Below are 12,386 nucleotides of genomic sequence, written 5' to 3'. Positions count from 1 at the left end.
AGAAGCTTTCTGTGCTGCTTTGGGTGGCACTGGGCCAAATACCTGGCGCTAGGTTACAAAAGAACGTTTTCAACAAAATCCCAAATACCCGAAAATTCCGTCAGAGTGACGAGCCAATCTGAGACCTGCGTCTGGTTCGGCTCGAGCCAAGGATTCCCATGCCGGCCTCAGGGATTGGGCAGGAAGGAGGAAGTGGGGCGGCCACAGGGGCGTAGTCAGATATTGAACTGGAAAAAGTCACGGAAGGAGAAGTGAGCGAGGAAGAAACAAGCTCTTCCCTAGAAACGGTGTCAGATTTGGTGCAGGAATCCAGTGGGAGTGAATTTGAGTGTTCACTCCCAAATGCTCAAGTGCAAAAATGACCTGCGGGATCTCCTCTGGTGGAAACAGAGGAGAAAAAAGCTAGGGCAGCACAGCGGCTTGATAGTTCCGATTTGGAAGATCAAGAACGCATGTGGCCCCTAGAATCCCCAAATGAGGTTTCCTTTTTGCACATCAAGCTAAGAACATCGTCGCAGAGGGAGTTACAAGAGGGTTTCTCTGTAGCACCCGATGTGTCGAGCACCTGTTCTCCGGGCCCCAGTTCATCTGGGAGAAAGGAAGAGCAGGTGAAACAAGATAAAACATGATTTTAAGCATATTTTTGTAGTCTTTTAGTCTTCTGTTTAAATGTCTCATACTGTTTTAACCATACTGCTCATGGCCCTCACTATCTCTACCATGAATGTAAGAAGTGTGAGGTCCACCTTGCGAGCACAGAGCATTTTATCCCTTTTAAAGTCTTTTAAGTCAGATTTGTTTTTACTGCAAGAGTGTGCTCTGCCCTTTTTAAGTAACCACAGGAAGTTGGAAGAGATGTGGACCATGGGGCCCTCAATATGGAGTGGCTCCAACTTCAACAAGAATGATGGTGTCGCTATTTTAATAAAAAATTCAAACATCATGGTGAAGGATAGCACTTTGGTGAGGGAAGGGCGGGCTCTTTTAGCAAACCTGACTTTTTTAGGGAGAGATTTTAAGGTTCTTAACGTGTATGGTTTTACAGAAAAAAATGACAGGTATGAGCTTTTAGAAGACCTGGAGCCCCACATGTTAGGCAGGGCTCCCCTAATAGTAGCAAGGGATTTTAACTGTGTTTTATCAAAAACAGATAGGAAGAGAGTAGGAGAAGATTTTAAGGTCGATAAGACATCGGTTTTATTACAAAATTTAGTCAAGGATTTTAAGTTAGTTGACTGTTTTAAACAACTGCATCAAAGAGAGGAGGGCTTCACCTGGTTCAGTGGTGATGGCGCCAGAGCCTCTCGAATTGACTATGTTTTTACAAGGGACTGCCCGCCAACCGATGCAACATTGACCCCTCTCTTTTTTTCTGATCACATGATGCTGTCTTGCACCCTTTCACTTTCCCCGGGTGTGACGGTAGGAAGAGGGATGTGGAAGCTGAACTGTTCCCTATTAGTGGATGAAGAAGTGGTTAGAGAATATAGGGAGCAGTTCAGCCAATGGCAGACCCTCCAAGACTTTTATGAGACACGTGCACAGTGGTGGGAAATGGTAAAGGACCGGACAAGACAGTTTTTTAGGAAGGTAGGGAAAGATAAAAAGAATAGGGAAAAGAGATGCATGATGGGGTTGCAAAAAAGATTACAAAGATATTTTAATCTTTTAAATAATGGTTTTGATTTTAGCCAAGAAATAACAGATGTAAAAAAAGAAATGTCAGTTTTATCTCTTATCCAAACTAAAGGTGTTATTTTAAGAAGCAAAGAAAGAGAAATAGAGGAAGGTGGAAAGTGTACAAGTTACTTTTTTAAAAAGATAATAACAAGGGGAGGGGCAATAACCAGGGTTAAGGTAGGAGGGAGGGATGCAAACACAACAGAAGAGATTTTAAAAAATGTAGAGGGATTTTATGAGGATTTGTATTGTAAAAAAGATGTACACGACGATACGGCAAGGGAAATTTTAAATTTTTTAGTCAAGAATGTTAATGGCCAAAATAAGTTTTTATCCCAAGATTTTACTATTTTAGAATTACATAAAGCTCTTAAAAGTTTTAAAAAGGGGAAGTCCCCAGGAGCAGATGGACTTCCCCTAGAGTTTTATCTTACTTTTTGGGATATTTTAGCACATGAATTATTGGCTGTTTTTAACAACTTTGAGACTCTTGACAGACTACCCGACAGTTTTAGGATAGGGATAGTGTCTTTACTGTACAAAAAAGGGGACAGGACTGACTTAAAAAATTGGAGACCAATCACGCTTTTAAATTTCGATGGTAAACTTTTTAGTAAGATTTTAGCGACACGCATGTCGACTGTTTTAGAGGATGTGATCCACCCGGATCAAGCTTGTGCTGTGCCCGGAAGAAAGATAACAGACAACCTAGTGCTGATTAGAGACGCCATCTGTTACGCGAGAGACAGAAATATTCGGCTAGTAGTCCTAAATTTAGATTTTGAAAAAGCATTTGATCGAGTCTCGCACCAGTACCTCTTCCAGGTACTGGAGAAAATGGGGTTTCCAGAGAGGTTTATAGCCTGGGTGGGACTGCTGTACAAGGGAATAGTCAGCAAAATTCTAATAAATGGGCATCTTTCCAAAGCTGTGAACATACACAGTGGTGTCCGTCAGGGATGTCCTTTATCTCCTCTCCTGTATGTGGCTTGTATCGAGCCACTGGCACAGATCTTGAGAAAGGATAAATGGATCAAAGGACTGGACATTCCTGGGACGGGTGGACTGACGGCGACCTGTGCTTTATACATGGACGACGTAACTCTTTTAGCCACGGACGTTTTATCCATATGAAGAGCACTGGACTTGACTGACTGGTACGGTCGGGCCTCGGGCGCCAAACTCAATAGAAACAAGTCCGAGGCCCAGCTCTTCGGGCCGTGGGGAGACGTGGACACAGGAGGACTTGATTTGGTTTTTAAGGACAATGATTTTAAAATTTTAGGCGTTAAATTTGATAAAGACGGAGGTGGACGAGACAACTGGCCTGACTTGCTAGGGAAAGCTAGGAAAAGACTGGGGTTATGGGGACTAAGACAGTTGACAATTGAAGGTAAAATTTTAATTTTTAAATCTGTTATTTTACCTTTAATGTTACTTGTTTGATCTGTTTTTATCCCACCTAGGGAATTCCTGATGGACCTAGAGAGGGCGGTGTTTTATTTCCTGTGGGGGTCCAAGTGGGAAAGATTGAAGAGGGAGGTAGTCAAAAAGAGACCGGAAAACGGCAGAAAAGGCCTCCCAGACCCCCACCTGTTTTTAGGCAGCCGCTTCACCGCCCTCCACATAAAATATGCTGTGACCCCATCCAACGAGAACAAGACGGCAGCCATGACACGATTTTGGATGGGGTCTTATCTAAGGACTCTTAAGATTTTACCTGTAGATTTGAGAATACCAGTGTCTTTTAACCTGCCTAAAGAATATAGTTTTATAAAAAAGTTTTTAAAGAAATACCTTTTAGAACAGCAAGATGTCACCATTTTAACTAACCACAAGCATCTTGTCTCTCTTGTGCAGGACCGGGAACCGGTGAGTCCAGTTCCAGGCCTCACACTAGGTGAGGCCAAACAAGTTTGGAGGAACGCTGCCCACCCCACTCTCCAGAACAGGCACAAGGATTTATCATGGATCGTGGCTCATGAGATCCTCCCGGTCAGGGCGGTTATGCACTCCAGAGGCATGGCCAAAAACCCCATCTGCCCTCGGTCTGGCTGCAATTCCCCGGAGACTGTCCACCACCTGCTCTGGGAGTACGTCACTGCACGGGACCTGTGGGCCAAGACCGGTCCCCTGTATTTCCCTTGCCTACCAGTGGGTGGGGCCCAGTTCGGGTACCAGCTCGCCATCCTTTTGGTGGGCCGGGGCTTGAAGGGCATGACAGCACAGGAATTCACCTCGCTCTGGCTCACCCTTAACGTCATCAAGTATGCCATCTGGGCCACCAGAAACCTGCTGGTAGGGAAGCGCATTACGGTAACCCTCCATGCATGCGAGCTAAAGGTAACATCAATGCTGCAGGGGTACCGGACGACGATATTCGGACGGGGGGGCCGGGGTCGCATGAAGAGGGTCCCGGCAGGCACCGACCCTGGCTGCCCGAAGATGCACCCTCACCACTCTGGCTACGGGAACAGCGGGCCAGCGGGCCGGAGGAGAGGGGATCTCCGCTGAGCCCATGAAGCAGCATCTCACTTGCCTGTTCTGGAGAGTGGGGTGAAGGATAACTTGATAAGGACTCACCCCCGGTTTTGCACAGCAGATGACTTTTAAAGGCTATGAATCTGTTTTTTTTTTTTGTTGTGTTTTATCAAATGTAATGGTGTTTTATTGAACAAAAAAGATGCTTGTGTACCATTTTAACTTGTGTTTTTTAATTTTATAACGTTTAACACCTTTTATAACACAACATAAACATGGAATATTTTAAAACAATGTTACATATAATGTTTTTTTTTTTAACAATATTGTAATTTGATTTTAAAACTGTGTATTTATTATATGTATTCTGGCATGTTTAAATAATAACAATAATAATCTTTGTGATTGAAAACAAAGAAATGTGTGTGAAAAAGTAAAAAATGCAAATATGAAAATGGTAACAATAAAACTTCTTCTTCGAAAGAAAGAAAAAAAATCTGTTCTTATCAGTTTAATATCTGATACGTCCCCCATCCGGGACTACATATTAAATGGATTTTTAGATCACGGAGCTGGAGCCGGGGCTTGCTCCGTCCACTCCAAGCATCGGCCTGGTATTGCAGTGTCTCCAGGAACGGTGTGCTTTCCCTTTTTGGGGATTGCCGTTTATTGTGTCGAATAGAAGAACAAGGAATGAGATCTGCCATGCTGTGGTGTATTGCGAACTTTTTTCCTGATGCGCCCTCCTGGGGTCTTGGACTCTTCCACGAACGATGCACCCACCTGAGGTCTTTCACAGACGAGGTGATGCATCGAATCAGGTGTGTGTGGTTAAAGAGAGTCATCTAAAACCGGCGTTGGGAAGCACCGGCCCATGAGCTTGGCAGTTTCCAGGCCAGTAACGGAAGGCACCCGTCCTTCCTTTCCTGGAGGGGGGCTAACCGTTGGTGTGGACGGTAGAGATGCAAATCGTACCTCTGGCTGATCGCCTGGGCCTCATACTTACCTGGCAGGGGAGACACCATGATTAAGAAGGCTGTTCATCCAGGGCGAGGCTTGCCCATTGCACTCCGGCCATGCTGACCCCTGCGAATTCCCCAAATGCGGGAATCTCGACTGCATAATTTATGGTAGTGGGGGACTGCGTTCGCGCTCTCCCCTGAAATTGTTGGTGAAACAAAGCAGAAGAGGTTTTTTCCAGGTTTTTTTTTTTTTTTGCGTTTCAGAATGGGGAGTTCTGTCACATGCGAGGTATGTGTTGTGCGCCTGTGAAACAAAGTCAGTTACGCTCTTGAAAAATCGGACCCTAGTGGGTGGTTCAGTTCGAATATAGCACAGACCTTACTTTGAAAGTCGATTGGACTGACTGCAGCCTAGCTGTAGCTGTCTCAATGTTGTTTGGTTGTCCTTTTTCAATTGGTATTCATTTTGTTGTCGCTTACAGTGCCACCGAGTGGCCTGTCGCAGCGCCCTTTTTCACCTTGCTTCTGACTGAGCCCCTGCACAGGTGTGCCGATTTGGGTGAAGGGATCTCATTCCTTCCTGGAGTTATAGCCATTCGAGCCATCTCGGACACGCCACCTTAGCACGTTTTGAGGTCCCCTCGCCAAGGTGAATGGAAATTTCCACTTTTTTGGGATGATTATTGACAGGCAGACTCCAGAGAAGCTTTCTGTGCTGCTTTGGGTGGGACTGGGCCAAATACCTGGCGCTAGGTTGCAAAAGAAGGTTTTCGACAAAATCCCAAATACCCGAGAATTTTGTCAGAGCGACGAGCCAATCTGAGACCTGCCTCTGGTTCGGCTCGAGCCAAGGATTCCCATGACATAAGGCACGTGGCTCTGCGACGAACCGTTTGGGAGTTACGAGCGATGCCGTACTTTCCGTCGCTGCAGTGCCAGCGTCAGGCCGAGCGTGACGAGACCCGGTGACGTTGCAGACAGGGGAGGGTACTACCATCCCCCAGCGTTTTTAGGTCCCCCAGACTTACCAAAGCCGAGATGGGCATCGCCGTGTCTGGCTTCCTCCCCGCTGCGTCTTAGCGGCATCGCTTCTCGGCCTTTTGGCTAAGATCACGTATCTTGTCGGACGGTTGAGACTGCGATCGCCTCTTGGAGGTTTCCTGACTCGAGATCTTTTTATATCTTGAGTCACACAACTTCGAGAGGTACATTGAACTCTGCTGCTTCGGGCTCCAACAAGTTTTAAGGTAAGGTCTTTTAATTATTTATTTGGTTATTTATTGTTGTATTTATTGTTGTTTTAAGTTTTTAGGCTGTTGGTGCCTCCACCATGTCGGCTGCCCGTGCCGGCATGCGGAGGCACCACAGCGTGCGTTTTTTATTCAGGCAGGTTGAGGGGAAGCTCCTTGGAATGTCCCGTATGGACTTTTCCAGGAAGCTGATCCAAAAGACCTTAGCTTTTAGATCTGACGACCTAAATTGTTTGATGACTCTGCCCTTGAACAAAGGATTTGATGTCAGTTTTAAAACCGCTTCCCTGCTTAATGACTTTTGGCTAAGGTTTGATTCAGTTAAAGCCCAGTTCTCCATGTTCACTGTCGAGAAACTTTCTGATAACACTCTTAAAACTGTGATTGTAAGGATGTTCAATGAAACAGTGACTGGAGATGATATTTGTGTTTGGTTGGGTAGATTTTGCACTGTTCGAGGCCAGCCTGTCAAAGTGTTAGATGAAGATGGCATTTGGACATGCTCCTGGCGAATTTCCATTAAACAATGGGAAGACGCTGGGGGCTACCAGGGCCTGAAACATCTGCCTTCCATGATTGTGCTCGGAGAGAACAGAGGCTACATACATTATCAAGGAATGCCCAAACTCTGCAGGAAGTGTTGCAGGTTTGGTCATCTCGCTGAAGCATGCCAAGAGTTAGTATGTGGGAAGTGTAGAGAAATTGGTCACAGTTTTGATGATTGTACCAATGGCAGACGGTGCAATCTTTGTGGAGAAACAAACCACCTCTACAGAGACTGCCCTAAAAGTTTTGCCAACAAGCTCAAAATGGCCGCCCCACATGGGCAACAAACGAATGAACAAAGGAAAGAGGAGGCGGTCCCTTTTGGCGGGAATTTCAAATCCCCAGCCGGCCTCAGGGATTGGTCAGGAAGGAGGAAGTGGGGCGGCCACAGGGGCGGAGTCAGATATTGAACTGGAAAAAGTCACGGAAGGAGAAGTGAGCGAGGAAGAAACAAGCTCTTCCCTAGAAACGGTGTCAGATTTGGTGCAGGAATCCAGTGGGAGTGAATTTGAGTGTTCACTTCCAAATGCTCAAGTGCAAAAAAGACCTGCGGGATCTCCTCTGGTGGAAACAGAGGAGAAAAAAGCTAGGGCAGCACAGCGGCTTGATAGTTCCGATTTGGAAGATCAAGAACACATGTGGCCCCTAGAATCCCCAAATGAGGTTTCCTTTTTGCACATCAAGCTAAGAACATCGTCGCCTAGGGAGTTACTCTGTAGCACCCGATGTGTCGAGCACCTGCTCTCCGGGCCCCAGTTCATCTGGGAGAAAGGAAGGGCAGGTGAAACAAGATAAAACATGATTTTAAGCATATTTTTGTAGTCTTTTAGTCTTCTGTTTAAATGTCTCATACTGTTTTAACCATACTGCTCATGGCCCTCACTATCTCTACCATAAATGTAAGAAGTGTGAGGTCCACCTTGCGAGCACAGAGCATTTTATCCCTTTTAAAGTGTTTTAAGTCAGATTTGTTTTTACTGCAAGAGTGTGCTCTGCCCTTTTTAAGTAACCACAGGAAGTTGGAGGAGATGTGGACCATGGGGCCCTCAATATGGAGTGGCTCCAACTTCAACAAGAATGATGGTGTCGCTATTTTAATAAAAAATTCAAACATCACGGTGAAGGATAGCACTGTGGTGAGGGAAGGGCGGGCTCTTTTAGCAAACTTGACTTTTTTAGGGAGAGATTTTAAGGTTCTTAACGTGTATGGTTTTACAGAAAAAAATGACAGGTATGAGCTTTTAGAAGACCTGCAGCCCCACATGTTAGGCAGGGCTCCCCTAATAGTAGCAGGGGATTTTAACTGTGTTTTATCAAAAACAGATAGGAAGAGAGTAGGAGAAGATTTTAAGGTCGATAAGACATCGGTTTTATTACAAAATTTAGTCAAGGATTTTAAGTTAGTTGACTGTTTTAAACAACTGCATCAAAGAGAGGAGGGCTTCACCTGGTTCAGTGGTGATGGCGCCAGAGCCTCTCGAATTGACTATGTTTTTACAAGGGACTGCCCGCCAACCGATGCAACATTGACCCCTCTCTTTTTTTCTGATCACATGATGCTGTCTTGCACCCTTTCACTTTCCCCGGGTGTGACGGTAGGAGGAGGGATGTGGAAGCTGAACTGTTCCCTATTAGTGGATGAAGAAGTGGTTAGAGAATATAGGGAGCAGTTCAGCCAATGGCAGACCCTCCAAGACTTTTATGAGACACGTGCACAGTGGTGGGAAATGGTAAAGGACTGGACAAGACAGTTTTTTAGGAAGGTAGGGAAAGATAAAAAGAATAGGGAAAAGAGATGCATGATGGGGTTGCAAAAAAGATTACAAAGATATTTTAATCTTTTAAATAATGGTTTTGATTTTAGCCAAGAAATAACAGATGTAAAAAAAGAAATGTCAGTTTTATCTCGTATCCAAAGTAAAGGTGTTATCTTAAGAAGCAAAGAAAGAGAAATAGAGGAAGGTGAAAAGTGTACAAGTTACTTTTTTAAAAAGAAAATAACAAGGGGAGGGGCAATAACCAGGGTTAAGGTAGGAGGGAGGGATGCAAACACAACAGAAGAGATTTTAAAAAATATAGAGGGATTTTATGAGGATTTGTATTGTAAAAAAGATGTACACGACGATACGGCAAGGGAAGTTTTAAATTTTTTAGTCAAGAATGTTAATGGCCAAAATAAGTTTTTATCCCAAGATTTTACTATTTTAGAATTACATAAAGCTCTTAAAGGTTTTAAAAAGGGGAAGTCCCCAGGAGCAGATGGACTTCCCCTAGAGTTTTATCTTACTTTTGGGATATTTTAGCACATGGATTATTGGCTGTTTTTAACAACGTTGAGACTCTTGACAGACTACCCGACAGTTTTAGGATAGTGATAGTGTCTTTACTGTACAAAAAAGGGGACAGGACTGACTTAAAAAATTGGAGACCAATCACGCTTTTAAATTTCGATGGTAAACTTTTTAGTAAGATTTTAGCGACACGCATGTCGACTGTTTTAGAGGACGTGATCCACCCGGATCAAGCTTGTGCTGTGCCCGGAAGAAAGATAACAGACAACCTAGTGCTGATTAGAGACGCCATCTGTTACGCGAGAGACAGAAATATTCGGCTAGTAGTCCTAAATTTAGATTTTGAAAAAGCATTTGATCGAGTCTCGCACCAGTACCTCTTCCAGGTACTGGAGAAAATGGGGTTTCCAGAGAGGTTTATAGCCTGGGTGGGACTGCTGTACAAGTTTGTGGGGGGGGACTGTTTGTGGGGAAGTCGTGGCCTGGGTGGGGAAGTCGTGGCCTGGTGGTTAGAGAATCGGACTCCCAATCGAAGGGTTGTGGGTTCGAGTCCTTGGCCGGCAGGAATTGTGGGTGGGGGGAGTGCATGTACAGTTCTCTCACCACCCTCAATACCACGACTGAGGTGCCCTTGAGCAAGGCACCGAACCCCCAACTGCTCCCCGGGCGCCGCAGCATAAATGGCTGCCCACTGCTCCGGGTGTGTGCTCACAGTGTGTGTGTGTGTGTGTGTGCACTTCGGATGGGTTAAATGCAGAGCACAAATTCTGAGTATGGGTCACCATACTTGGCCGAATGTCACTTCACTTCACTTCACTTCAAGGGAATAGTCAGCAAAATTCTAATAAATGGGCATCTTTCCAAAGCTGTGAACATACACAGTGGTGTCCGTCAAGGATGTCCTTTATCTCCTCTTCTGTATGTGGCTTGCATCGAGCCACTGGCACAGATCTTGAGAAGGGACAAATGGATCAAAGGACTGGACGTTCCTGGGACGGGTGGACTGACGGCGACCTGTGCTTTATACATGGACAACGTAACTCTTTTAGCCACGGACGTTTTATCCATACAAAGAGCACTGGACTTGACTGACTGGTACGGTCGGGCCTCGGGCGCCAAACTCAATAGAAACAAGTCCGAGGCCCAGCTCTTCGGGCCGTGGGGAGACGTGGACACAGGAGGACTTGATTTGCTTTTTAAAGACAATGATTTTAAGATTTTAGGCGTTAAATTTGATAAAGACGGAGGTGGACGAGACAACTGGACTGACTTGCTAGGGAAAGCTAGGAAAAGACTGGGGTTTTGGGGACTAAGACAGTTGACAATTGAAGGTAAAATTTTAATTTTTAAATCTGTGATTTTACCTCTGATTTTACTTGTCTGTTCTGTTTTTAGCCCCCCCTCGGCGGTTCCTGGTGAGACTGGAGAGGGCAGTGTTTTATTTCCTGTGGGGGTCCAAGTGGGAGCGCCTGAAGAGGGAGACCATCAAGAAAAGGCCAGAGAACGGTGGAAAAGGCATCCCAGACCCCCACCTGTTTTTAGGCAGCCGCTTCACCGCCCTGCACATTAGTTATGCCATGACCCCATCCAAAGAAAACAAGACGGCTGCAATGGTGCGATTTTGGATGGGGTCTTACCTAAGAACATTGAAAATTTTACCAGTAGACTTGAAAACCCCAGTGTCTTTTAACTTGCCTAAAGAGTACAGTTTTATAAAAAATTTTTTTACAGAAATATCTTTTAGAGAGTGAAGATGTCACCATTTTAACTAAACACAAGTCTCTCATTTCTGTTGTGCAGGACCGGGAACCGGTGAGTCCAGTTCCAGGCCTCACACTAGGTGAGGCCAAACTAGTTTGGAGGAACGCTGCTCACCCCACTCTCCAGAACAGGCACAAGGATTTATTATGGATGGTGGCTCATGAGATCCTCCCGGTCAGGGCGGTTATGCACTCCAGAGGCATGGCCAAAAACCCCATCTGCCCTCGGTCCGGCTGCAATTCCCCGGAGACCGTCCACCACCTACTCTGGGAGTGCGGCGCTGCGCGGGACCTGTGGGCCAAGACCGGCCCCTTGTATTTCCCGTGCCTACCAGCAGGTGGGGCCCAGTTCGGGTACCAGCTCGCCATCCTTGGGGTGGGCCCGGGCTTGAAGGACATGACAGCACAGGAACTCACCTCGCTCTGGCTCACCCTCAACGTCATCAAGGATGCCATCTGGGCCACCAGAAACCTGCTGGTGGGGAAACGCGTTACGGTAACCCTCCATGCATGCGAGCTAAAGGTAACATCAATGCTGCAGGGGTACCGGACGACGATATTCGGACGGGGGGGCCGGGGCCGCACAGAGAGGGTCCCGGCAGGCACCGACCCTGGCTGCCCGTAGATGCCCCCACACCATTCTGGCTACGGGAACAGCGGGCCAGCGGGCCGGAGGAGAGGGGATCTCCACTGAGCCTGTAAAGCAGCATCTCATGTCCCTGTTCTGGAGAGTGGGGTGAAGACCGACTTGATAAGGACTCACCCCCGGTCTTGCACAACCCCCGGTCTTGTTTTTTTTTTATTGGTTTTTATCCAATAAATTGGTTTTTATTGTGTTTTATCAATGAAATTGGTTTTATTAACATGCATATGAGGCTTGTTTGATTTTTTAAATTTGTATTTTACTTTTGAAACCGATCGCACCTTTTAAACACACCTCAAATATGGACTTTTAAAAACAAGCAAAACACTGTGGTTTAATCAATTTTTTTTTAACAATGATTGTTTCTTTCATTTCACCATGTGTATTTATTATATATTATATGGCTTGTTTTAATGTGTGCTTGAAAAAAAAATGTGTGTGAAATGTGTGTGCTTTCCCTTTTTGGGGATTGCCGTTTATTGTGTCGAATAGCAGAACAAGGAATGAGATCTGCCATGCTGTGGTGTATTGCGAACTTTTTTCCTGATGCGCCCTCCTGGGGTCTTGGACTCTTCCACGAACGATGCACCCACCTGAGGTCTTTCACAGACGAGGTGATGCATCGAATCAGGTGTGTTTGGTTAAAGAGAGTCATCTAAAACCGGCGTTGGGAAGCACCGGCCCATGAGCTTGGCAGTTTCCAGGCCAGTATCGGAAGGCACCCGTCCTTCCTTTCCTGGAAGGGGGCTAACCGTTGGTGTGGACGGTAGAGA

At 45.8% G+C, this 12,386-nt stretch overlaps 2 non-coding genes across 2 annotated transcripts; both read left to right on the top strand.

The window, feature by feature from the left end:
* Positions 1-4,626: 4,626 nt before the first annotated feature.
* Positions 4,627-4,809, top strand: LOC132129859 (U2 spliceosomal RNA). Its single transcript, XR_009428622.1, has one exon. It is a non-coding gene; the product is annotated as a U2 spliceosomal RNA (small nuclear RNA).
* A 350-nt stretch (positions 4,810-5,159) lies between these two features.
* On the top strand, positions 5,160-5,323 carry LOC132129839 (U1 spliceosomal RNA). Its single transcript, XR_009428612.1, has one exon. It is a non-coding gene; the product is annotated as a U1 spliceosomal RNA (small nuclear RNA).
* Positions 5,324-12,386: the final 7,063 nt, after the last annotated feature.

This window comes from Carassius carassius, chromosome 46, assembly GCF_963082965.1.
Source record: "Carassius carassius chromosome 46, fCarCar2.1, whole genome shotgun sequence".
Taxonomy (NCBI): domain Eukaryota; kingdom Metazoa; phylum Chordata; class Actinopteri; order Cypriniformes; family Cyprinidae; genus Carassius; species Carassius carassius.
Note: the sequence above shows the minus strand (reverse complement) of the source record. Positions and strands in the feature narration are given on the sequence as shown.